Consider the following 27,359-nt stretch of genomic DNA (forward strand, 5'->3'; position numbering starts at 1 on the left):
GAAAGGAAATGACAAAAGATAAAGTAAGGTAATTTTGATTAAATGAAACTGAAAAAACTTCTATATGAATGAAATCATGGAAGCAAAGATAAGAAGAAAAAGTCTTAACTGGGTAAAAATTTTTATATCTAATATCTCTAATATAGATATTGATCCAAGATAAGTAGGGAATTGATGCAAATGAAAGACTAAAAAACATTCCCCAATGTATAAGTAGACAAAGGATAAGAACAAACAATTCTCAAAAGAAGCATGACAAACTACTAACTATATTATATATTACTATATATTAGCTATATGAAAAATTGCTCCAAATTACAAGTCAAAACAGTCTGAGGTTTTACCTCATATCCAGCAAACTGGAGGAAAGGGCCAAAGAAGGAAAGTCAATGTTGTATCATTTGAACCAGATATTGCCCCAAGGAAGCCACTGATAAAAAGAAAGTCCCCATATATTCTAAAATATTTAAAGCAGCATTTTTGTGATAGTTAAGAACAGGAAATAAAGCAGATGACCATCAAGTGGGGAACAGCTAACAAATTGTGGTACATGAATGTAATGTGGTACATGAATGTTTTGTTACTATAAATAATGATGAATACGGAGAAACATGAAAAGATCGACATGAACTGATATAGAATGAAGCAGAGCCAAGAAAACAATATACAGAGTAATGACAACAATGTAAAAGGAAAGAACTATACACCAAAAAATCTAAAGTAAATGTAAAAAAAAAATTATAAAGATGAAGCAAGACTCGAAGAAATTTGATGGGACATCCCCAACATACCCTTTCATGGATATGGGATATCTATAGGTATTAAATACTGCATATGTTTTTGGACTTTTGCAATGTGCAATGTATCGATCAATGTACTGGGGTTTTTTTTCCTCTCTAAAAAATATGGGATGGCCCTCTAGGAACAGAAGGGCTACTTGGGATAACTATGGTGATGTAACAAACAGGAAATATCAATAAAAAGTTATTTTTTTAAAAGTCATTGTTGAGGGGCAGCTAGATGGCACAGTGGATAGAGCATCAGGCCTGGATTCAGGACTACCTGAGTTCAAATCCAGCCTCAGACACTTGACACTTACTAGCTGTGTGACCCTGGACAAGTCACTTAACCCCAATTGCCTCACTTAAAAAAATAAGTCATTGTTGGGACAGCTGTAAAAAGACAGGTAGGTACAGTAATACACTGTTGGTAGAGCTGTGAAACAGTCCATCTGTTCTGGAAAGCAATATGTAATGATGCTAAGAAAGTGATTAAAATGTCCATAGATACAGAGAGCCACTGTTAAGGCATATAACTCAAACACCAAATACAGAAAGAAAAACGGTCCTAAGACCACCCAATTATTTACAGTAACATTTGTTGAAGAAGCAAAAAACTAGAAACAGAGAATGGGTAAATGAATCAGGCAACAGATGAATTCAACAGATTATTACTTCACTATAAGAAATAATACAAAGAACCTGGAGAAATATAGAAAGACTTGTATGAACTGCTGCAGAGTATAAAACAAGCAGATGGAAACATGTACAACTTGTTGCTGTTTAGTGCTTTCAGTTGTGTCCTGACTCTCCATTACCCCATTTGGGGTTTGCTGGCAAGATTACTGGAGTGATTTACCTTCCTTCTACAACTCATTATTACAGATGAAGAACTGAGGTAAACAGGGTTAAGTGACTTGCCCAGGGTCATACAGCTAGTAAGTATCTGAGACCAGATGTGAACTAAGATAAGTCTTCCTAACTCTATCCACAGCACCACCTAGATGCCTGATATCCATGACTACAACAATGTAAATTAAAGAAACCACAAGACAAATATTGAAAAAACTACATAATTATAATTACCAATATGACCCTGGAGAAGAGCTGAGAAACTGAAAACTCCTTTCCCTTTATTGCAAGGTGCAAGACTATGAATATACAACATTGTATATACTATTAGAGACATAGGTAATGTTTTGCTGAAATGACATTTCTCAATCTTTTTCGATTTTTTGTTATAAGGGGAGGGGAGAAGTACAGTACATATTCATAAATATAATGTCATGTAAAATAGTGTATATCAAAAAAGAGTACTTTGGGGTTAAAAACCCTGCCTGTTTCTTTTTCTTTTCTTTTCTTTTTTTCTTTTTTTGTGGGGCAATGAGGCTAAGTGACTTGCCCAGGATCACACAGCTAGGAAATGTAAGTATCTGAGGTCAAAATTGAACTCAGGTCCTCCTGAATCCAGGGGTCCCCACTCCTGTTTTCATTTTACCACTTTGTAGAAGCATATTAAAAACCTCAGTTGAAAATATTAAGAAGCAATTATTTCAGGGGAGCAGCTAAGTGGCCATGAATAAAGCACTGGCCTTGGATTCTGATAGACATAGTGTCTAAAAAAGAGTATAGTATTAATATTTTTTCAACATTTTTCATGATGACTACTTTTGAGATCTAGGTAGATTATTCTCATAAAGATTGTATAAATGAGAAATTAGGCATATGAGCCAGCAGTTATTGCTGTGCTCTAGATTAGTTTTTTTTGTTAGGTTCTGCTATTATCTGCTATTTTCCCATTCTTTTAGCATCTTCCCTCCCTGAGGGAATACAAGATTTCTTTTTTTTTTCCCTTCCTTTCTTTCTTTTTCTTTTTTTTTTTGGTGAGGCAAATTGGGGTTAAGTGACTTGCCTAGGGTCACACAGCTAGTAATTGTTTTTTTGTTTTTTGTTTTTTGTTTTTTAATGAGATATTTTATTTTTTCCGTTACATGTAAAGATAGTTCTCAACTTTTGTTTATACATGCTTTACAATTTCAGATTTTTCTCCCTCCCTCCCCTCCCTCCCCCCTCCCCTAGACAGCAGGTAATCTGATATAGGTTATATCTATATATCTCTATACATATACATATAGATATATATAAATACACACACACATATATATATACACATAATAACATTAATCCTATTTCTGCATTAATCCTGTTACAAGAGAAAGAATCAGAGCAGTGATGCAAAACCTCAAAATAGAAAAAAAAAAAACCAACAGCGCCCAAAACAAAAGAAATAATATGGTTCAATCAGCTTCTATACTCCACAGTTCTTTCTTTCTTTTTTTTTTTTTCTTGGATTTGGAGATCCTCTTCTATCATGAGTTCCCTGGAACTCTTCTGTGCCATTGCATTGGTGAGAAGAATATAGTCCATCACAGTAGGTCAACACTCAATGTTGATGATACTGTGTACAATGTTCTTCTGGTTCTGCTCATCTCACTCATCATCAGCTCACGTAAGACCCTCCAGGTTTCTCTGAACTCTTCCTGCTCATCATTTCTTACAGCACAATAGTATTCCATTGTATTCATATACCACAACTTGTCCAGCCATTCCCCAATTGATGGGCACCCCCTTAACTTCCAATTCCTTGCTACCACGTAAAGAGCACACAGCTAGTAATTGTTAAGTGCCAAGATTTCTTTTAAAAGAAACCAGAACTCCCGACCACAATTCCAAAGGAATTCCAGGGGAACTGAAGTTGAAAGATTCAATTTGCAGAATGAGATATAACATTTTCAGATATTCCCAATATGAGGATGCTTTGCTCAATTATGTATATATGCATATTTCTTTAAAAGATTTTGCTTTTCTTTTCTCTCAATATGGGGGAGGGAGAAAAGGGGAGAAAAAAGAACAGGGCTGACCAAGAAATGAGGGATTTTTTAAAAAGGCCATTAAAACAAGTTTTTGAAATGCAGAGAAGACAAGGCTAAAGGAATCACAAGCAGGTCAGCCTGAAAAGGAGCATGCTGAAATTATTATGTACTTAAAAAGAAAAAACAATTTTATGTACAACTCTCTCTTTGTTCTATTGTTTATATGGAAGTGCTTGTTTTAATTGTTTTTTAAATTCAGAACTTTTAAATGGGAAAACAATTTGTTACAGATCCATCTCTCAATTCTTTCAAGATATGTTTCTTTAGTGTGTTCTTGGTCTAATCTGGCTACTCTTCCCACATGGACTTAGGTATCCTTTCAACTTCCTCTTTGGGGAATTTTAGGATCAGATTAAGTCTAGTCATCAAGCATTTATTAAGCACCTACTATGTGCAAGGCACTGTGCTAAGCCCTGGAAATACTAATACAAGCAGAAAGAAAAACCATCCCTACCCTTAAGGGGCTTATTTCTAATAGGAAATGACAACACATAAAAGTTGCTGAAAAAATTGGATGGGGGAAGGGTAGAGAGAGGGAGTAGGTCCCAACATAAGAGGCATGGAGAGGAAGTCAGTCAGCAAGCATTTATTAAGCATCTATTATTTGCTATTCACTCAAGATACAAAGGCAGAAAATAAAACAGTCCCTGCTCTCAAGGAACTCTGTCTAATTTCAAGCTAACTTTATGTGGGGGTCATGAAAAATTTAGCAACAGGAAAAGGTAATATACCTAAATACCCAGGTTCCTATAAAATTTCTTATATAAAAAGAGGTCGGGGCAGCTAGGTGGAGCAGTGGATAGAGCACCGGCCCTGGAGTCAGGAGGACCTGAGTTCAGATCTGGCCTCAGACACTTAACACTTACTAGCTGTGTGACCCTGGGCAAGTCACTTAACCCCAATTGCCTCACTTAAAAAAAAAAAAAAGAGGTCGCTGAGTGGAAAAAAGTTTAAGATGCTTCATGTAAAAAGCTATGTACATCTGGGCAGCTAGGTGGCGCAGTGGATAGAGCACCGGCCCTGGAGTCAGGAGGACCTGAGTTCAAATTTGACCTCAGACACTTAACACTTACTAGCTGTGTGACCCTGGGCAAGTCACTTAACCCCAATTGCCTCACTTTAAAAAAAAAAAAAGAGGTCGCTGAGTGGAAAAAAGTTTAAGATGCTTCATGTAAAAAGCTATGTACATCTGGGCAGCTAGGTGGCGCAGTGGATAGAGCACCGGCCCTGGAGTCAGGAGGACCTGAGTTCAAATTTGACCTCAGACACTTGACACTTACTAGCTGTGTGACCCTGGGAAAGTCACTTAACCCCAATCGCCTCACACACACACAAAATTAAAATTAAATTTAAAAAAAAAGCTATATACAAACAGTACATATACAGGGTAAATGAGAGATAATCTCAGAGGAAAGGCACTAAGATTAAGGAGGCCTGGAAAAGGTTTCTTGCAGAAAGAAGCCATTAGCTGAGACTTGAAGCAAGCCAGGGGGCTAAGGGATGAGGACAGATGGCAATGAAAATGCTAAGTCAAAAAATGGAGTGTCGGGGCAGCTAGGTGGCGCAGTGGATAGAGCACTGGCCCTGGAGTCAGGAGTACCTGAGTTCAAATCCGGCCTCAGACACTTAACACTTACTAGCTGTGTGACCCTGGGCAAGTCACTTAACCCCAATTGCCTCACTTAAAAAAAAAAAAAATGGAGTGTCTTGTACCAGGAACAGCAAAGAGGCCAGTGTCACTGAATCCCAGAGTAAATGAAGGAGTGTAAAAAGTTTAGAAGGAGCCAGGTAATGGAAGGTGTTAAAAGCCAGCCAAAAGAGCGCCAAGAGGCCATAAGGAGGTGACATGGTCAAAGCTGGGCTTTAAGATCAGCTTACAGGCCCATCACCTGCTCTCTCTTTCTTGCTGCAACAGTGTTTGGACATAACAGATTCAGGGCTCCTCACTACCGACCTTTGATTTTCTACGGTCTGCCAACTCCTTTGTCACCAGCCCCCTGCCTCCAGTGTCACAATCTCCACCTCCCAAATCAACAAAACTTCTCCTGGGAGGTCCAGGTCACTTGTCAACCACATGGCCAGTCTCTACCTGCTCTACCTGTCCTTTTCCATATAAATATTTTATTACTTTCCAGTTACATATAGAGATAGTTTTCAATATTTGTTCTTATAAGATTTCTTGTTTCAAATTTTTCTCTCTCCCACCCCTCCCTCCCTAAGACAGCAAGTAATCTGATAGAGGTTATATATGTATAATCACATTAAACATTTCTGCATTAGCCATGCTGTGAAAGAATCAGAGGAAAAAAGGAAACACCTCAAAAAAGAAAAACAACAACAAAAATAGAAATAGTATGTTTCAATCTGCATCCAGATACAACAGTTCTTTTTTTTTTCTGGATTTGGAGAGCAATTTCCATCATGAGTCCTTTTGAACCATCTTGAACCATTGTATTACTGAGAAGAATCAAGTCTATCACAGTTGATCAACACACAATGTTGTTGATACTATGTACAATGTTCTCCTGGTTCTGCTCATCTGACTCAGCATCAGTTCCTGTAAGTCCTTCCAGGTTTCTCTGAAATCCACCTGCTCATTATTTCTTACAGCACAACAGTATTCCATTACATTCATATCAGCCATTCCCCAATCGATGGGCATCCCCTCAATTTCCAATTCCTTGCCACCACAAAAAGAGACACTATAAATATTTTTGTACATGTGGGTCCTTTTCCCTTTTTTATGATCTCTTTGGGAAAAAGTCCTAATAGTGGTATTGCTGGGTCAAAGGGTATGCAAAGCTTTTATAGTCCTTTGGGCATAGTTCCAAACTGCTCTCCAGAATGGTTGGATCAGTTCACAGCTCCACCAACAATGCATTAGTGTTCCAATTTTTTCACAACTTCTCCAACATTTATTATTGCTGCAACTTGGAGGCTTCACTGCACCTAGAAACGGACATAGCCTCCAAGCTGGTTCAGTCTAGGGCCTAAAGCTGCATGCCCTGGGCTCTAGCCAAGGAAACCCATATCTCTATGACTTCTGGAAAGCCACTACCTGGGGAAAGAGATGCTGCTGCTGCTGCAACATCTGGGTGACCATCTGACCACCTAGTGCTGTCTGCAAGTGGGACCCTAGGCTGTTCTGAGAGGCTGAGTCGGACACATGAATAGGCCTTCCTGCCCGCCTGACCTGGGCTCATCCTGCTCCTTCAGTCCTTCCCAACCCTAAAACTAAGCGCCAACAATAAAGCTTTTTTGCAACACAACTACAAAACAATCAGTTTTCAGCTAAATGAAGTATAGATGGAGATGTTACCAAGGTAAAAATAACAGGACTTAGCAACCAACTGGATATGAGAGGAGTTGAGAATGACACCTAGGTTGCAACTCTAGGTCACTGGGAGAATGGTGATAACTTTGACAGTAATAAGGAACATAAAAAGAGGATGGGTTTGCTGTTGTGGTAGTTTTTTAGTTGTTTCAGTTGTGTCTGACTCTGTAACCCTGTTTGGGATTTTCTTGGCAGAGATATTGGAATGGTTTGCCATTTCCTTCTCCAGCTCATTTTATAGATGAGGAAACGGAGGCAAATGGGGTTACATGACTTGCCCAGGGTTACACAGCTAGGAAATATCTGAGGCTAGATTTGAACTCAAGAAGATTCTGAATTTTCCTAATTCCAGGCCCAGCATTCTACCTACTGTGTCACCTAGCTGCTCCAAAGGGTTCAGTTTTGGACATAATGAATTTAAGTCTCTATAAGACATGCAGTTCGAGATATCCAATAGCATGGAGATGAGAGCCTGGAGGTTCACTGGAGGGAGGTTACAGGTAGACAAATAGATCTGAGAATCATCTGCATGAAGATGTCAGGTGACTCTGTGGGAGCTAACAAAATCACCAAGAAAACAAAAGTATAAAGGCCCAGGACAAGAGTCTTGGGGACACTTATGTAGCAGGTGTGACCCACATGAATGAAGATCCAACAAAAGAGACTGAGGAGTGGTCAGAGAAGTAGGAGGAGAACCAGGACAGATAGCACTGTGAAAACTTAGCATGTGGTTCATCCTAAAGCATTGCTTTAGCTTATGTTACAAGCTAGTTTGCTTTTGAACCTTTCAATGTAATTATAAAGTCACTCAGCCTATAAACTACCATAGCCTGGGAATGGCATTCACAGACATTTCCAAGATTTATTTCAGTTCCCAGAGTCCTTTATATGTCATGTGGTCTAATGTAATTGTTTGGGCTAGAGAAACCATCTTTGGTGTTGGTAAAGCCAGCATTCAGGGCTTCAGGAACTTGTCCTTGCCCATGCCACCGAAGATTCTATTATTTCCTTACCCCTAAATGACTCCAGGACGATGATTCTGCTCATCTCCATCATTTCCAAAATGGAAAGAGTCTTTCCATTTTTTTTAAATAAAAGTTTTCCAGGATAGCGCAGTTTAGATGAAATTTCATAAAGTCAGGTAATAGGGCAGCACTTAGCACATGGTAAGCACATAATAGACATGTGTTGGATTTAACTGAGAGAGAGGCTTGGAATAGCTGAGGCTTCCATCTTCAAATGAGAAGCAGCTGCAATTCTGAGCCAACCAGACGGGGCAATGGCTCCCTCCCTATAACCAATATTATATTTGTACAGCACTTTAAACCCTTCAAAATGCTTTCACATCAACTATACAGCAGGTTAGTGAAAACGCTAGAACTAGTATCCAGGAAGATAGCATGGCATCTAGCTTTGGATTTGCAATCAAAAGAACTGGGTTCTAGATCTAACTCTGCTCCCTCACTAGCCATATAAAATGATCAGCTTCAGCGAGAGCAGCATTAAGATTCCAGATCTAAAACTTTTTGTCTCCTTACTCTTTCGTCCAAGCTCTTTCCTGGACCCTTTGTCTCAGGAGAGTAAAGCCTAATGATTAATCTTGGAGGCTGAAAAACTTGGCTATGAGTTCTCCAACCGATGTGTGACAATGTTCCAGATCAGATACTATTTTCCTTTGGAGAGGGTCTTTACTGCCTCCAAGCAAGTGACCAGAAAAGCAATGGTCTCTTCCAGAAAGACCTGTCACAGCTTCAGAGAGGTGCTAATGGTCTGGCCTCAAACCTCACCACTGATCCTGCTGTAGAGAGCAGGCACTGACTGGTTTTACATTTCAAACAGCTTTCTTCAAAGACCACATGTTCCTTTCCTTGCCACACTTCCCAAAAATGAGATCCTTAAAAGTTGTCAGGGTACCAAAATCTCAGAATCTTCCCAAAGTGATAAGATGAATCTGTAGTCCTTTTTCTCTGGAAATAAGTTTCAAATCTCCTTCACTATCTTTTCCTCCATAGAATACACACAAGCAGCTCACACTGCTTGAATAATTTTATGGCACTTGCTGTTTCTCAAACATCTATAGCCAGCTTGCCCTGCATAGTTTTTGATCTTTAAGGGAAATCCACTGGGAAAAACATGCTATCAAATACTCCTTTGTGGCATGCCTCTCAACTCCTGAGACTGGGTTGACAATTCTTAAAAGGAGATTCTGGGGAAATGGTTACTAAATGCCTCGGGATCCCACCAGGACCTATTATTCTACGATACACAAGAGAGGCTAGTTCTATAGTCACCTAATTCTTTAGTCACAATAACAACAGTAATTAGCCATATACATAGGAAGCATTTAACAGCTGACAAAGACAATCACCTGGCCAAGTACTGATATGTATCAGAAAATGAATCTACAAACCAGAGCACTTCCAAGGGAAATAGAATTTCACATCACAAGGATGGAAACATAATTAGAGTCTATAAGGATGCTGATTTTGTTAAACATCGATTAAAACTTGCTAAACCTGCCCACACTAGGTACAACACTCTTTAGGCTCCTTTTCTTCATTACTGTTCATCATTCTCTTCCAAAGGAGACTTTGTCGATTGGTGATAGTGCCACACTGAGATAAAATTACATAGGTCCCTGCACCCTCAAGTCTCCAAATCTCCAGGTCAATCTAAAGCCCAAGAGTATCAGTCTGGACTACAGTATCCTTTCTGTTCTCCAGTTCAGAAGACTACTATAAGTCATGTGATTTCAATGACTATAACAGAAGTTTGGCCATGCTATGGAAAAACCAATATTGTACCCAGGATTAAACCAGGTCCAGATGCCTATGCCAGTTTAGAGATAAATCTTTCATATACACAAGAAATGGGATCAACTTCAGGGGAAGGAAGAACAAGTCAGACACCAGCTGGACATCCATTCCAGTGTTCAGAAAAATTCACATTTTCTGCACTGTACTCTGCCCTTGTTGAGCTAACAGTCTTGGAATTTCTGTTTATCCAATATTCTCTAACCTCACTGCTGCTGATCCACTCCTGGATTCCCAACTCCTTTGGATTCCTCCCCTGGCAAAAAATAAGCTGAGTGACTTCGGGAAATCTTGAGACAATTAGCAAAGGGATTCCCAGTTAAGATGACAACATAAAAGGTGATAGAAGCCCAGCACTACACAAAAAGACACCCAAAAGTTCATAAGTGCTAACTGGGGGGGTCCCCAACAGGGAAACCAATGGGAACTCAGGTAAACAGGCCAAACCTGTAATTGTTCCAACAAAGGATGTTCCAAGAGGCCCTGAAGCCTGCAGCACTGTGCCTGAGAACACTCTTTAGGACTGGAAGTCCACACCACTTCAAACAAGAATTCCCTAGGAGGTTCTGACTAGAGGCACTCTAAAGGGAGTCTGAACCCTGCCAGGGCACTGAGATCCCAGACATGCCTGGGAAGTGGAAACCAGGAGGAGGAACGCTGGAAATCAGAAACAGGATCTAAAAGAATCTGAGTGTAGACCTGGCCAAAGTCTCAAACAAGGAACTGAGAGGTTAGAGATACCAACATAATGAAGGAATACTCTGGGGTAGGAGACATCCAAGAGGTAAAGTCAGAAGAGACTAACTCCAGAACTACTAAAAGCAAAGCCTCTGAAAAAAATGTCTTGTCCACAAAGACCTGGAAGTCTTTGGACCTGGAAGAAAAAATGCAAAGAATAAAAGAAAAGAAAATTTAGGAGAATAAATAGCTTAGTCACCTCCCCTAAATAAGGGTACTTAAAATATAATAGCACAAACGAAATAGTGATGGGCATTGAGATGGGTTGGTGGATGGGGAGCGCCAGGCCTGGAGTCGGGAAGTTTAAAAGTTCTTCCCAAGTTCAAATCCAGTCTCAGACACTTCACAGCTGTGTGACTCTGGAAAAGTCACTTAATCCTGTTTGCCTCAGTTTCCTCATATGTAAATATGCCAAAGAAGGAAATGGAAAACCCTCTAATTTCTTTGCCAAGAAGACCCTAACTGGTATCACAAAGAGTCAGACATGACTAAAATGACTGAACAGCAACAAAAAATAACGACTTGAGGAACAAAAAGAATATTAGAACAAAGTGAAAAAAAATGGAAAAATAAAATAGAAAGAATCCATCAGTCACCTCCAGGAAGAAATCCCAAACTAAAAAATGTCCAGGAATGTCCATAGTCAAAATCCAGAGCTTGCAAGTCAAAGAAATACTACTACAAGAAGTTAGAAAATCCAAATACCAAGAAACCATAGCCAGGATAATGCATTAATATGCTGGTACTACCACATAGTAGAAAAATTCTAGGAATCCAAAAAGGCAAAAAACAAAGACTTACTACCAAGAGTAACTTGTCTTGTAAGTCCTGATAATCCTACAGGAAAAATGAACCTTCAAATAGAGTAGATTAGAACTTCCAACCTTTTCTAATGAAAACATCAGAGGCAAGCAGATATGTTGAAATGTAAACTCAGGAGACCAGAAAAACTTAGAAAGGTAAATATAGTTGAGCAACTAGAAGGGACTAAATGTTGATGAACTGATTATACTTGAATTGGGGAGAAGAGACTAGTTTCCCTTAAGAAGCTCACCATCTTCAAGGATCACAGGAGGAGTTAATAGGCAGCAAGGTGGATAAATGCAGGCCTTGGAGTCAAAAAAATAAGTTCAAATCTTGTTTCAGGTGCTCTATGAATCTAGGCAAGTCACTTAATCTGTATCAATCTCAGTTTTTTCATATGTAAAGCTGTAATAAAAATAGCACCTACCTCATAGGAATGTTTGAAGGATCATGTAAGAAAATATGTAAAGTGCTTTACAAACTCGAAAGCAATATATACATACTATTCTAGATTTTTTTTTTTTTTTAGTGAGGCAATTGGAGTTAAGTGACTTGCCCAGGGTCACACAGCCAGTAAGTGTCAAGTGCCTGAGGCCGGATCTGAACTCAGGTACTCCTGACTCCAGGGCCGGTGCTCCATCCACTGCACCACCTAGCTGCCCCCTATACATACTATTCTTATAGTTTTCATTATCATCATTACTATGAAAGACAAGCATAGAGCCTGGGAATGGCTTTGCTTTATTTTGATGGGTTTAGAGGAAAAAAGAAAAGGAAAGGAATACACTAAGGAAGAAATGAGGAAGAAGGGGAAACAACTTATTATTTCTCATAATTGGGATGCACAAGGAGTATACAAACATGGAGAATGGCATAGAGAGCAGGCACCTCACCTCATGAACCCCATTCTTATCTGAACCATAAAAAGGAATGGACACACACGCACACACACACACAAATATGGTACAGAAAGACAGTAAGCTCAATAGTGAATAAATATGTGGGGAGAGGAGGAAAGAGTGAAGTTTAGATATGGAGTGGAAAACAGAGTCAGGGGAAACAAACTTTAACTCTGAAGAGTAAGTTATGATGGGGGGATTAAAAGGAAAGAAAACTATGGATATCAACATCAAGATTAAAATATTGAATAAAATATTAGCAAAGGAAGAACACATTGAAAGGATTATTTACGATGACCAGATTGGATTTACATCAGGAATGCAGAGTTGGCTCAATATCACAATCATAATGGACCATATTAATGATAAAAACAGTAAAAATCACATGATTATATCAATACATGAAGAAAACATTTTTGAGAAAATGCAACACCCACTTGGTAAAAACATTCAGAAACACAACAATAAATGGACCGATCCTTAATATGCTACATAGTATCTATCTAAAACAAAGAACTAGTATTATCAGTAATAGAGAAATACCAGGAACTTTTCCAATAAGACCAAGGATAAAGCACTGATGTTCACTGTTTCCACTATTGTTTTATATCGTTCCAGGAAACCTAGCTAAAGTAGTAAGACAAGAAAAAGAAATTGAGGGGGGGAAACATAGGCAAAGAAGAAACCAAATTATTGCTTTTTGCAGATAATGATGGTTTACTTGGAAAATTATACCATTTAATTAAAAATTAATTGAAATAATAACTTTAGCAAAAGAATAGGCTATAAAATAAACCACAAAGAATATTCAGTCTTTCTGTATAATACCCAGCAGAAAGCAATGGAAAAAGAAATTCCATTCAAAATAACTAAAAAATATGTAAAACATCTGGGAGTCCACCTATTAAAACACACCTATGAGTTATATGAACACAAGTACAAAATAGTCTTTACAGAAATAAAATAAGGCACATTTCGGAAGAGTCTCTGGTTGCCCTCTGGCAATATGAGAAAAATGACCATTCTATTTAGACTAATTTCCAGATTCATGGCCATACCACATTACTAAAGGATTATTTTACAGCCCTAGAAAAACAAAACAAAATTCATCTGAAGGAATAAAAGGTCAAGAATCTCATGGGAAATAATTAACAATAGTAGGAAGAAAAGGACTTCAGCAGTGCTAGATCTCAAACTACACTGTGTAAAGCAGAAATCATCAAAGCTATTTGTTACTGGTTAAAAAACAGACAAGTAGATCAGTGGACCGGATTAGGTACACAAGATCCAGAAGCAAAAGAACATAGAGACACAGTGTTGAGTAAGCCCAACTACTAGGTTAGAGAGTTACTTTTTCAAATGAGATCATCAAATGAGATAATACAGGTAAAATGCTTAGCACAGTACTTAGCACTTCCCCTCTTCCCTTCCCCTTATTCAACAAAACTGCTGGGAAAATTGCAAAGCACTCTGGAAGAAATTACATTTAAATTAGACAAACATCTCATCCCATATGCCACAAATAGCTCCAAATGCATACATGACCTAGATATATAAAGGGTCATATCATAAACAAATCAGAGGTACAGAAGAGATACTTTTCCTAACTAGTGATAGGAGAAGAGTACTTGACCAAAGAAAATGATGGAGATTATGAGAGTTTAAATTATACCCCCAAAGTCACTAAATTATGCATATCCTTTGACCCAGCAATACCACTAGAAGGCATATACCCCAAAGAGATCTTTTTTTAAAAGGGTGAAAGGACCCACACATATGAAAATGTTTATAGCAGCATTTTTTGTTGAATTGGAAATAAAATGGCTGTTTATGTATTATAAATACTGATAATCTATGTTGACCTATACATTATTGAATTATCAGTTGAGTAATGACTGAACAAACTATGGTTTATGAAAGTAATAGAAACTCCCATGATGTAGGAAATGACAAAAGGATTCAAAGAAATCTGGCAACACTTATATGAACTGATGCAGAATAAAGTGAGCAAAAGCAAGAGAATGATCTAAACAATGACTAAAACACTGTAAAGAAGAACAATTTTGAAATACTTAAGAATACTGATAATAGTTAAAGTACGTTATCTCTTTAGGACCTTTTTCACTTGTGTGAGAACAGTTTAATGTCATAAAAAGGCAGAAAAAATATTTATATTTATTAAAAACTAGAGAAAAATGAGTGTGAAGAAACGAGTCTGAAAGACTATCCAAAGAGACAAGCTGCTTTGTGGAGACTTAAGAGGAGAAATGATAACATTTGTAGACTGAGGTATGATTGAAAAGACTGTCAATTTGCTAGAAGAAATTTAGGGAGTTGTGACTTTTTAAATAAAAAGTGAGTTGCTGAGAGGCAGGAGGGTCTTAATGAAGTCATTCAACTATGACTACTACAGCCAGAGAGAGTCAGAAGAGCAAGAGAAGACAGCAGCCTCAGGGGAAGAGGAACCTAAGGAGAAATGAAAGCAGCAGAGGGGCTCAAAAACCAGGATGGTAAATGGGGAAGTATTTTCCCCTCCAAAGGGTAACCCACTAGGACCCTGAATGTAATCATGGTCTCTGGGAACTTAGAGCTGCTATTATGAGAGCGAGTTAGAAGACCAAGCCCAAACAGAGAGCTGCGGTGTATTTCACATACCTAGGTGAGGCCTCAAGTCCACTGCAGCACCCCATTTGCCACATGACTTTTGAAGGGTACTAGAAGAGACCATAGACTACCCCATAACTGTCATTACCTTTCAAATGAAATGACCAACTATGACTATTAGATGAAGCAGACTTCCCATCCCTTGGTCTGGTCTTAGGGTACAAATGTGCAATACATTTTCAGATATGGCCAATTTATGTATTTGTCTTCCTTGATTATACTTATTTGTTGCAAGGTAGGGTTTGAGGGAGGGGTTGGTTGGGGTTGGGGGGAAGTACTAGTGATAGTGATACTTTAAAAAGAATATCAAGGGCGGGGGCAGCTAGGTGGAGCAGTGGATAGAGCACCGGCCCTGGAGTCAGGAGTACCTGAGTTCAAATCCAGGCTCAGACACTTAACACTTACTAGCTGTGTGACCCTGGGCAAGTCACTTAACCCCAATTGCCTCACTTTAAAAAAAAAAAAAGAATATCAAAGAGTATTTTTTTCTAATTCAGAGAAAATAAAGAAGTTCAGAACTAACATACTGAATTTGTTAGAAAGATTTTAAAAAACATAATATAATAGATTCATAGTCACATATAATCATCTTTTTAATATGGAAAACTTTTATATATTGTTTTTTAGTTTTAATTTAATTAATTTTAATAAACCTTTGAAAAACTGGTACCTGTTTGCAGCTAATCAACATCCTACAAACATCGGCAACTCTAAAAATCAGCAACCTAGGAACAGACAACAAAGGGTGTAGATGACACAAAGAAGGAAAACCTATGTATGCCCAAGCAGAAAACCTTTGCTCACTCTACCCAGTACATGGTTCTGAAGGGCTGCCATGTTAAGCTCTTTCAAATAGTATGACCCAGTTGGTATCTGGGATCCACAAACCATGTAACACTCCCTAGTACTTCTCTTTCTCCTTTCCCCATCCTGATCATTAAAGCTCCCAGAAAATTTCCAACTTGGGCTCCTCAATCTGAAGGCCAAATGGGATCCAAGTGGAGGGCATCAAGCCCTTTCTGTGAAACCCAGTCTGACCCAACTATGCAGGTCTGGTAACTTCCCAAAATCTCTCTCCTGACTCCCTTAATCTTCCTCCTGACAAACCCACAGGTGTTGGCTCTCCCCAGAGCTCTAACCAGGTATGAGAGAAAGAAAATAGAAGCAGTCACTCTGCCTAGAGAGAAGACACGTTTTCTATCCAGTTAAATACAGCCCTGAACTTCTGTAAATTAAAAGTTCCTTCTCAGCTGAACCCACTCTACTTTAGTTACAGGTTGCACTTTTTATTTTTGTAACCAGCCAAACCACAAAATGATAGGGTAAGGCTGGGGAGCCAGAATGGCAAATCCTGGAGCCGGCTGGTTTTTGCTCTGCCCTTTGAGCAGCAGAAGCAGGAGCAAGAGCAGCTCAGCACAAAGCTGAACCTGTTAAGGCACAGGGAACAAAACTGGGTCCAGTGAGGACCAGAATAGGGCCTTAACAGCACCAAGGAAAGGAAGGCAATCAATCACTCTCCAAAGCCTTCATCACAACTGGGTCTCATGGATTTTTCCATATGAAAGGCAACACTGTATGATGGAAAAGGCAATGGACTTGACAAGATTCCAAATCCCAGCTCCAGCAAGAGCAGTATTGCCTTGAGTAATTTAACTGGCTCTCAGTTTCCTCATCTGTAAAATGGGAGTAATAATATTTGTACTCCCCACATCAGAGTATTGTTCTAAGAAAGGTCTTTGTAAATCATAAAGTATTATATAAGTGAACTATTCCTAAAGTTTCATCTGTTTCATCATATGTGAAATAGAGGTAGTAATATCTACTTACCTACCTACCTCAGAATTCTTGTGATGATCTAATGAAATAATGTAAACACAAGTACTCTATAAATTATAAAATTCTATGTAGTCCACTTGACATTTCTATTCCAACCAGCCTCCATTTATGGAACCTCTACAATATATGTGCACTGTGGAATACAAAATATAAAACATGATCTATACATTCAGAGTTTAGAGACTAGTTTTTTTTATCTAGCAGGCTGAACAGGTGAGGGCAGAATAGCCCTAACTAGGGAAAGAATTAGTTTAAGAAATCTGAATGTTTAGGGGAAACCGCTTTTAAGAGTCTTCCACCTGGGACAAGTTTGTTCACTTTGTGGCATAAAAGAAAAGTTTCTGTTTGCTTTGATTCTCTTAGTCACAGGACCTAATTACAGCACTACCTCAAATTTCAGCACTTTTTACCAACCAAATCTTGTGCCCTTAGAAAATCTGGACAGGGATTATTGTTTAAATCCTTTCTGTAGCGACCTGCTGCCACCATTTAGTAAAACATCGTATTCTCTACATCTGGTCAGCATCATCTCACTAAGGCGCTTATGCTCCAACCAAAGCTAGTGTTCAGTCCTCTTCACGGATCTTGTTTATTCCCACTACTGCTTTGCTCATACAGCATCCTAAGCTGGCCACCCCTCCTCCTCTCTGACCGTCCATGTTCTTTACCCTTAAGACGGTTTCCCTGACAAATTCATTCCTTTATTTTGTACTTCCACTGCACATGAGAGGACCATACACTATACAGTGTACAAAAGAACACAGTTCTCTAGTTATATACAATATAAACATTTTTCCTCCAACTTGTTTTGAAGCTCCTTCAGGCCAGGGATATCTCCCACTTCTCCAGTAGAATAGTACACAGGAAGTGCTCAACATGTATCGAAGGAATGGAGTCAAACTGACACGGTAAGACTTAGAAAATATTTTTTCTCCAAGTTGTCTATAGATGTATCCCTTTCTGCTTTGTAACAAACAAATTTGTGACCTGTTCCTTCCTATTCCGACCACTTTCTCCAAGTCAAAAGGCAAAGCCAGTAGAAAGGAAGAAATAAGCAACTGGACATTGTTCCACTCCCTGACCTACACAAGAGAAAGAATACTGAGATATGATGCTCTACCATAAAATTATATTTTGATTATTTAAATTTGGGTGTGACTCTGCCTGCAAAACTAAGACTAATTTTTAGATGCACTTTGTTTTTAGACCAGGAAACACCTCAGACAAACAATCTTGGCACAGCTACAATATGTAAAAGTGATCAAAAGAAAGATAATAAATCTGATCTGTGTCTCAACTAAGTTACCCTCCCTGGTGAGGTCAGACTCCTCTGGACTGTCATCTCCCAAAGAGTATTGAAAACCACATTTATTTACTTTTCAATCTTCTGAATCCTTATCCCTGGTCTTGAGGGGAGGCTAGAAGTGATTCTGGGACACAGGGGTGCTTATCAATGGCTACTTCTCTCCCCCTAAAAGGGAAAGTCACCATATGAACTGGTGCAGAGTGGAATGAGCAGAACCATAATAAATGATAGACTAGTAACACTATCCAAAAAAACAACAACACTGAAAAACTTCAAAAGTCTGATCAACTTAATGACCAATCACTATTCTGGAATACCAATGGTGAAGCATGCTACTCACCCCTTGACACAGAAATGAGGTATTCTAAATACAGACTAAGAGATGACAGCCTGCAGTGGGAGTTTTAGTTTGACTAAGAGAGAAAATTCATTTTTAGACACAGCCAATGTGTTTATCTGTTTTGCTTGACTTTGCTTATTTGTTACAAAAGTTACCTTTTTCTCTCTCCTTCCCTATCTTCTCTCCCTTCACTCTCCCCCGCCAAACAGGAAGGAGAGAAAATATTTATCAATTTTTTAAAGTTCTTAAAAAGTGGGGGCAGAGGGGCTGTGAAGGGTATCAACTGTTTGGGGCCATGACATTCCTTCCCAAAAGAAATGAAATCTGAGAATTTTACTCAGTATGAGGTGAAATTGTTCTGAAGCATATAAACATGGGATTCACACAAGGGAGGCCCACAAAGAAACCATCCCATAGTCATTTTCATGATAAAGGAGATAGGAATGGATTTTGTAAAACAGAAAAAGAAAAGACCAAAACATGGATGCAATGACTATTAAGGCTGTCATTTTGTAACTTCCATGAGAATCAAACAAGGGTTTTTTTTAAAAGGCTCTATATCTCCTGTAGGGAATACCTGCTGTGGCAGGCCAGAAATTGGGTCAGGTCACTACAGAAACATAGCACAGGTTAATAAGCAACTCTTCAGGCAGATGCCCCAGGACACAGGTGTGGCTATGGCAAGCAATCACCTGATAGGAAGAGGCCTCCCCCAGGAGTCTCTAAGGATTGCCATACATATTGTACTTGCAGTGAGGGGCATGAGACCTCCTTGAATAGGTGTGGTCTCTCCTGTTTTTGTGGATGGAGGGAGGGATGCGATCTTTTAGTGTCTTTGTAGAGAAGAAGGCCATGGGGAGCTGTATTCTATAGATATCTTCCCTCTAACTACAACCATATATACTATAAATAAAGATGAATTTTCAAACTAAAACTCCCACTGCAGGCTGTCATCTCTGAGAAGACCCTGCTACAATGGTCTTATGGTTCTAGAAGGGTCATAATCAACGGGAAGAGACACCTTCAAACGCTGAAATGGTCTGACATGGGTCTCTGCTATCCAGGTGCCCAAAACTTATGGACCCTAAGAAGTAAATCGAAAGAGTGAGACTCAGAAGAGTGCTTCATCAAGTCTAAAAACATAGCCCGGACAGAAAGGGCCTAGGAAATGGAGCACCACCAATGCCAGGGGGATAGAGGCAAAGAGGGTATCTGCACTTATGGAGAGATCTATCCATTACGCCACTCAGCTGCCTTCTAATGTGTGAGACGACAAGCAAGCAAACGAGCGAAATAAGTAAGAAGGAAATAAGAGAAGGAAAGCACCAGAATTTTTTTTTTTGTTCAACAAACATTTTATTTTTTCCAGTTACATGTAAGGGTACTTTTCAACATTCATTTTCATAAGATTTAGAGTTCCAAATTTTTCTCCCTCCCTCCCTTTCCTCCCCCCTCCACAAGACAGCAACCAGGTTATATATGTATAATCCACAAGTGCTCTTTTATCAGTCCTTTCTATGGTGGTGGATAGGAAGCTTCATCATTAGTCCCTTGGGAGTATCTTGGATCATTGTATTGGGAAAGCACCAGAATTAAGAGGTGTTGGGAAAACTTTCCTGTAGAAGATACAATTTTAGTTGGGGCTTAAAGGATGCAGAAGGCAGTGATAAGGCGGGAAAGTATTCCAAGTATGGGGGACAGCCAGAGAAAATGCCAAGAGATGGAGCGTCTTATTTGTGGGACAGTAAAGAGGCCATTGTCACTGGATGGAAGAGTATGAGGCAGGGAATAAAGCATAAGACTGGAAGGGTATACAAGGGCTAAATTGTAAAGAGTTTTGAAGCCTGCTCAGTCACTAGCACCAAATAACTCAATGAGGAAGAAAGGCACCAGTCCAGGTGAGAGAGGGAGTGTGATGGCAGAGTATCCCACTGCCAAAAAACTGGGCCAACTACAAAGTAAATTCCAACAGGACCGAGCAAAGAGGTTTCTCTACTGATTCCTGGTGAGCAACAACAGTACAAGCCATATTAAATTGGAGAATTTAATTACTTGGCCATGCTAACAATCTTTGCTGCCTCTTCAAATTTAGCAAAACAAATTAATACAGCCTCAACAGTCAAATCAGTCATTAAATATTTATTAAGGGATTACTATGTGTCGGGCACTGTACTAAGATTCTGGGGTACAAAGAAAGGCAAAAGACAGTCTCTGCCTGGAGCTCACATCTAAAGGGAGAGACGATATGCAAACAATTATATACAAAGCAAGCCACATACAGGATAAATAGGAAATCATTAAAAGAAGGAAAGCACTGGAATTAAGAAGGGTTAGAGAAGGCTTTTTGTCAGAGGTGGGATTTTAGTGGGGACTTAAAGGAAGCCAAAGTGGTCAATAGTCAGAATGGAGGAGAGCTTCCCAGGCATGGAAGACAGACAGAGAGAGAAAATGCCAGGATATGAGAGATGAATTATTTGTGGAACAGCAAAGACAACAACATTCAAACAACTAGCTACAAACAAGATATATATATATATATGTAGATAGATAGATAGATAGATAGATAGATAGATAGATAGATAGATAGATAGATAGATAGATAGATACTGACGTGGACTTCAATGGCTCAAGAAAGGAGATTTTCTCCATGACTAGTGAATTGGCCCCTTCAAGAAAGAAGCCTTCCTTTAGAAACTAGAATAGTGGGGCTAGATCTATGAAAATTCCAAGATATGACCATAAATCCCAACCTTCACCACAGGGCTGAAAAGATCCAGGACCTCCTGACAACAGTTGTGCCTACCTAAGGCCTCATTTGTCTCTGATGGAAACCCCTGTGGTTCAGGACATAGTGCAGTATTGGACAGCACATCATGATGGTGATGATAACCTGGGTAAAGAAATCCCAGGACAAATTCCTAGTAGTGCAACAAAAGAAAAAGAGGCCTTGTCCCAAGGGGAACTCTGGGCAATAAAGAGGGAGGTACAAAAACTCCATCCCCACTAAAGCCTCTGTACCTAGAGCTAAAAAGCTACAAAGAAAAGCACAGCCCATAGAGCAGAAGCTGGTACTCTCGAGTTCAATCAGGTCTAGGCCACTGCATGCTAGAAAACAGGAAATCTTACCCTAAGGGAGCATGGGGGTTAAGGGACAAGAAGTGCAAAGGGGATGGAGGGACAGGGACAGGAGGGTAAATGGCAGTGCCCCCTGATTACTGGCTCTGAAACTAACAATTATAATTATCTGGGAGAGCCCCATATAACTAGAAGGAAAGGATTATGTAATCACCCACAAAACCAGCTCACAGATCATTCCCATGAGGGCCCTCTGAAATGCCTCAAAAAATGTCCCTGGGATGAGGTGGTAGAGAAGAGATCCTTAGCAGACCTTTTACCTCATGGCCCGACCTATTTTTCATCCCCAGGCCAGCCAGCATTCGCTGAACCTAACTTGGGAATAGTCCTTTCCAAAAGCAAGACTAAAGTCTTACTGAACGGAACCTTAAGGTTCAATTCTCCTCCCACTCCTCCCACTCCCACCCCCAACCTTGGTTTGGGCAGATCCAGTCTCACTTCAGCCTGACCCTGTGAGGGGTGGTGACAGTCAAAAAAACTACTGACTCCCCCAGGGAAATGAGAGTACTTGTTACTCTACTTAAGCAAGAAAGAATACAGGAAGGAAGAAGAAGAAAGGACAACCCAGTTACTTGTCCTCCCTATCCTCAAGCCTCTGGCTGGACAAGAGGAATGGTAGGAAGATGCCAGGAAGTAATACTGGGTAAAGAGACCCTGGGAGACAGCCTGTGAGGACTTAAGAGTGCATCTTTGGGGGCAGCGAGGTGGCGCAGTGGATAAAGCACCAGCCCTGGATCTAGGAGGACCTGAGTTCAAATATGTATGGCCTCAGACACTTGACACTCACTAGCTGTATGACCCCGGGCAAGTCACTTAACCCTCATTCCGCCCCACCCCAAAAAGAGTGCATCTTTAATGCCAACCAGTTCTCTAGAACTGACCACAAACAAAGGGCATTTTATATAGGGGTCTCAAGACTGATGTTTCTAGTAGCCAATGGTTTCATAATCTATTGGACTGGTATTTTGACATATTTTGGCATTAACACATGTTCACATGTAGCAATATGGGATTTAACTATACTAAATCTTATCCACCTAGATGCTGAGATCCAAAGGTAAAGGAAGTAAGCACTGTAGTAGTCTGGAAATTGGGTCAGGCTATAATCAGATAGGCAGCTTAATAAAGAAGCTCACCTCAGGGAGATACCCCAGGCAAGCAAGCACCCAAAGAGAGAGGCCTTCCCAGAGCAGTATGTAACAACCTTACCCACATACCTTTGGAAGGAGCAAGAACTTAGAAAGCTATGCTACATATTCTCTTGTATGTAGACTTTTTCTTTTCTTTTTTTTTTTTTTTTTGGCAGGGCGATGAGGTTTAAGTGACTTGCCCAGGGTCACACAGCTAGTAAGTGTCAAGTGTCTGAGACCAGATTTGAATTCAGGTCCTCCTGAATCCAGGGCCAGTGCTTTATCCACTGCACCACTTAGCTGCCCCCATGTGCTATATATTCTCTAAGGTGAAATATGTGGTTGAACATCTCATGTGCCAGAGAAAAATCGACAAAATTCCTTCCTATCACACCTGCCCATCAGGGAAAAATCCGCCCCTCCCCATAAAAAAGGGAATCACACCAAGTTCTTCCCATTTATCAATATTACCTTAGCTCCTTTCTCTAAGTGATCCCTTAGGGCCACTGAGGATAGAGATAGCATCTAAGATGCCTAGTCAATGATAAGTCATAATGTTCAAAAGATATGAACTCATACCCATTGGCAAGGATAACAAAAAAAAGACAAATTACTGGAAGGTTGTGTGAACATGAGCACCCCAGTGCACTGTGGGTAGAACATAAAGGGTTCAAATAAGTCTGGCAAGCAATCTGGAATCATACCCAAAAGATCAAATGAAGAGTAAAAGCATACATATGTACAAAAATATTTATAGAATCTTCTTTTATTATTGCAGCAAAAAATTGGTAACTTTGCTATCAGTTGGCTGAGCAAATGTGACTGTAAGTGTATATTACTGCACCATGAAAAAATGATAAAAGGGATGGATTCAGAGAAACATGAGAAGACAGACATATATGAACTGATTTGGAATGAAATGAGAAGAGCAATTTCTACAATGGCTACAAGAATGTAAAGGAAAACAACTGTGAAAGAATTAAGAACTCTAATCATGGTTCCAGAAGACTGATAAAGCATGCTTCCCTCTTCTTGATAAAGAGGTGACAGACTAGAGGTACAGAACGAGACTACATTTTTAACTACATCCAAAATGTGGATTTGTTTTGTTTGGTTATTCTTATTTGTTATGAAGGAGGACTTCTATTTGGGGAGAAAGGGACAGTGATAGTGATGCAGGAAAAATAAAAACAACAGAAAAGAATGTCAATGAAACATTTTAAAATAGAAGAGGGGCAGCTAGGTGGCGCAGTGGATAGAGCACCGGCCCTGGAGTCAGGAGTACCTGAGTTCAAATCCAGCCTCAGACACTTAACACTTACTAGCTGTGTGACCCTGGGCAAGTCACTTAACCCCAATTGCCTCACTAAAAAAAAAAAAAAAATAGAAGAGAGCAGAAGGAAGTTCAGAAAGAGATTCACATAAGCAAGACCATGTGGGTACCATTTACAGTCCTCTTCTCTTTTCTTCTTTGTGCTGTGTACAATGAAAAGGTCACATCTGTTCATATTTGTTAGTATCATTAGTATTTTTGTATTGTAAAGATCCTACAATCATATCAGTGTTTAAATCACCTCTTTCACCCAGCCTCCACCACAAAGCTCTAAGTTCCTCTAATCCTGTGAAGTCAAATTCCAATAGGAACAGATCCCTACAGGCCACATATTGACTTAGAAAACCACAAATTAACATCATTTATGCTGTACTATATTTTTATTTATTTTGTTAACCATTTCCCAATTACATTTTAACCTGGTTTGACCCACATTCCAGACATGGGCTGTAATTTTGATGCCTCTGCTCTAGTCTATAGGATGAGTCTGGTGTCCATGAGCTTGCTTTTCAAAAATAAATTTTGATAACTGTATTTCAATGTAATTGGTTTCCTTTGTAGCCCTATGTGTTTTATTTTACACATTTCAGAACATAATGCTGGTAAGGGGTCCATAGGCTTTCACCAGACAGACTGTCAAAGGGATCCAGGATGTGAAAAAGGTCAGCCCCTAACCTAGTCTAAGTTACTGGATCTCTCCAACAAAAACTTCTGTCCTCCAGAAAAATAAAATAATCTTTTTTTCTTTATTACAAATAAAAAATGATGCCTACTAAATATACAGTATTTTTGTTGGAGGCACTGTAGTATTATGGTAAGAGGAGCAGAGTAAGACTAAACTATTAATCAAATGTGTGACCTTTGGCAAGTCACTTAGCTTCTGAGTCTCAGCTGCCTCATTTGTAAACTCAGGTGTGTTGGAAATGATCATATCTAAGACTCAGATCTTCCTTAGCCCCAGTGCCAGAACACTATCCACTGAGCTACCTAACAACCTACAACATATTACCCTTGATAAGTCTGGGACCCAACATACAATAGAAAGCCAAGCCTAAAGTTAAGGACTGTGAACATGTGAGAGTAAAGGAGTGTATTGGTGAACTGGGAGAATATAAAGAAACAAGGATGCAGAAGTTGTACCTATCCTCTCTTCATCCTCACCCAGGGTAGAGTGTGAAAAAAAGGTTCTCTAAGTCCCAAGAAAGACAGATTCTGGAAGTAATGGGCTGGGGAAGGCAGGCACAAAACAAAGCCAGGCAAGGAAGCATATCACACCAACTAAAGTTCTGAGGCAGCTCTCTGGAGCGGCTGCCACAAATAAGCTCCATCTCTTTCCAGAGCAGATTTTTTGATTCCATGACAAAAAACCAAAACTGTAAAGCTCCAGGCTTGAGGATGTGAACCATCACTGAGTCACCTCAGTCTGACTCCTTCTCCCAGCTGCAAAATCAATATAAATAATTCTCCCCAGAGTATCACCTCACATACACACCTTTTTTAAGGATCTCAGAGCGCTTTGTATATGCTAATAATATTTTCAAAGGATCAGAAGCAGGGGAAGTGAAACAGGAAGGAACTGCAAAGAACATCTTTCCTCTAAAACCATAATAATTTATATTACCCTCTTTCCTTCCTCTAACCATCCTTCACTGAGTGAGGAATATTTCATAGATTCCCACAAGAATATTTCATATAGTTATACACAGTCCCTTTTGAGGAACTGCTTTTTTGCACTTTTTTTAAAGCTTTGCTATAAGCGATAACTCACAGTGATGAGCACCTACTTACATGCTACTGATCTGAAATGGAGGAAGTCATGCAGTCTCACTGAGTGGGTCAACGAAGCTCCACTAAGTCTTCACTACAAGACCATCCCTGTACTCCTCCTTAATTGATTCCCTATACCACTCCTCACAGTGGCTTTTTCCAATCTCTTCTTTCCTCAAAGATCTTTACACCCCCACACCCCACCTGCCACCCCCCACCCCTTCCATCCAGTGACCTTCTTGCTGTTCCTTGTACAGGAAACTTCAACTCCCAACTTTGGCATTTTCACCGTCTGTCCCCCCTGCCTATCTCCCTTGGCTTCCCTGGCTTCCATCAAATCCCAGCTCAGATCTCACCTTCTACAAGTAGTCTTTCCCTATCCCTGTTAATTCTAGTGCCCTCCCTCTACTCATGATCATCCTGGTTTCAGTTTGTTTGTATGTAATTGTTTGCACGTTGTCTCTCCCATTAGACTGTGAGCTCCTTGAGAGCAGGGACTGTTTTTTTACTATTCTTTTTATCACAAGCATTTGGCCCAGTGTCTGGCACATAGAAGGTGGTTAATAAATGTTACTGACTAACAACTTACACCTCCCCTTCCACCTACTCTCCTAGCTAGGATCCTGCCTCACTCTTTACCAATATTTTAAACAATATTTTCTAATAAAGCCTTTCACCCCGGGGGCAGCTAGGTGGCGCAGTGGATAAAGCACTGGCCCTGGAGTCAGGAGTACCTGAGTTCAAATCCAGCCTCAGACACTTAACACTTACTAGCTGTGTGACCCTGGGCAAGTCACTTAACCGCAATTGCCTCACTAAAAAAAAACAAACAAAAAAAAGCCATTCACCCCAAGTTCCTATTCTCCCATTCTCTTCATCTCAAATGAAGGTAATGTAAACACACACACACAAAAAAAATCAGTAAGATAAAAAATTAAATGCATCACAAAAAAATAGAACGAATAAGGCAAGAGTAACTCCAGAACTTTAGGAATTCATCATGTGTGCAAGACCCGAATTAAAGCAGTCACTTTTGCCTCCCTTCCAGCGATTCTCCACCTTAATCACTGAAAGCAGGCAAAGCAGGTCATTCAGAAATGGTTTGTCTGGGGGGCAGCTAGGTGGCACAGTGGATAAAACACCAGCCATAGATTCAGGAGAACCTGAGTTCAAATCTAGTCTCAGACACTTGACACTTACCAGCTGTGTGACCCTGGGCAAGCCACTTAACCATCATTGTCCCACACACACAAAAAAAACAACCCAGAAACAAGCAAACAAAAAAAGAAGTGGTTTGTCTGAGGGAACCAAAAAGGACTGGAAGCAATCTTCTTAGTTCCCCATTCCCTCTAATATGCTTTATTCCCAAATCCATATCTCCTTCAAAATTCCTAAGATCACCTCCCTGGTATGCAGGTGATGGGCAAGAAGACTGTTCGAAGCAAAGGGGCAACAGTAGAACAGCCGGATCATGGGCAGGGTCTAGAGTCAGGAAGACATGGGTTCCACTTTGTGGCCATGGTCAAATCACTCTAACCCTCGGTTTCC

At 39.7% G+C, this 27,359-nt stretch overlaps 1 protein-coding gene and 1 long non-coding RNA gene across 4 annotated transcripts in view; one reads left to right on the top strand and one right to left on the bottom strand.

The window, feature by feature from the left end:
* FMNL3 (formin like 3) overlaps positions 1 to 27,359 on the bottom strand; it is a 113,541-nt gene that overhangs the window by 52,012 nt on the left and 34,170 nt on the right. The window lies entirely within an intron of this gene.
* LOC122727513 lies at positions 17,613 to 24,578 on the top strand. Its single transcript, XR_006353148.1, has 2 exons — positions 17,613 to 17,708; positions 23,490 to 24,578. It is a non-coding gene; the product is annotated as an uncharacterized LOC122727513 (long non-coding RNA).

The sequence above is a fragment of the Dromiciops gliroides genome, chromosome 5 (assembly GCF_019393635.1).
Source record: "Dromiciops gliroides isolate mDroGli1 chromosome 5, mDroGli1.pri, whole genome shotgun sequence".
NCBI lineage: Eukaryota > Metazoa > Chordata > Mammalia > Microbiotheria > Microbiotheriidae > Dromiciops > Dromiciops gliroides.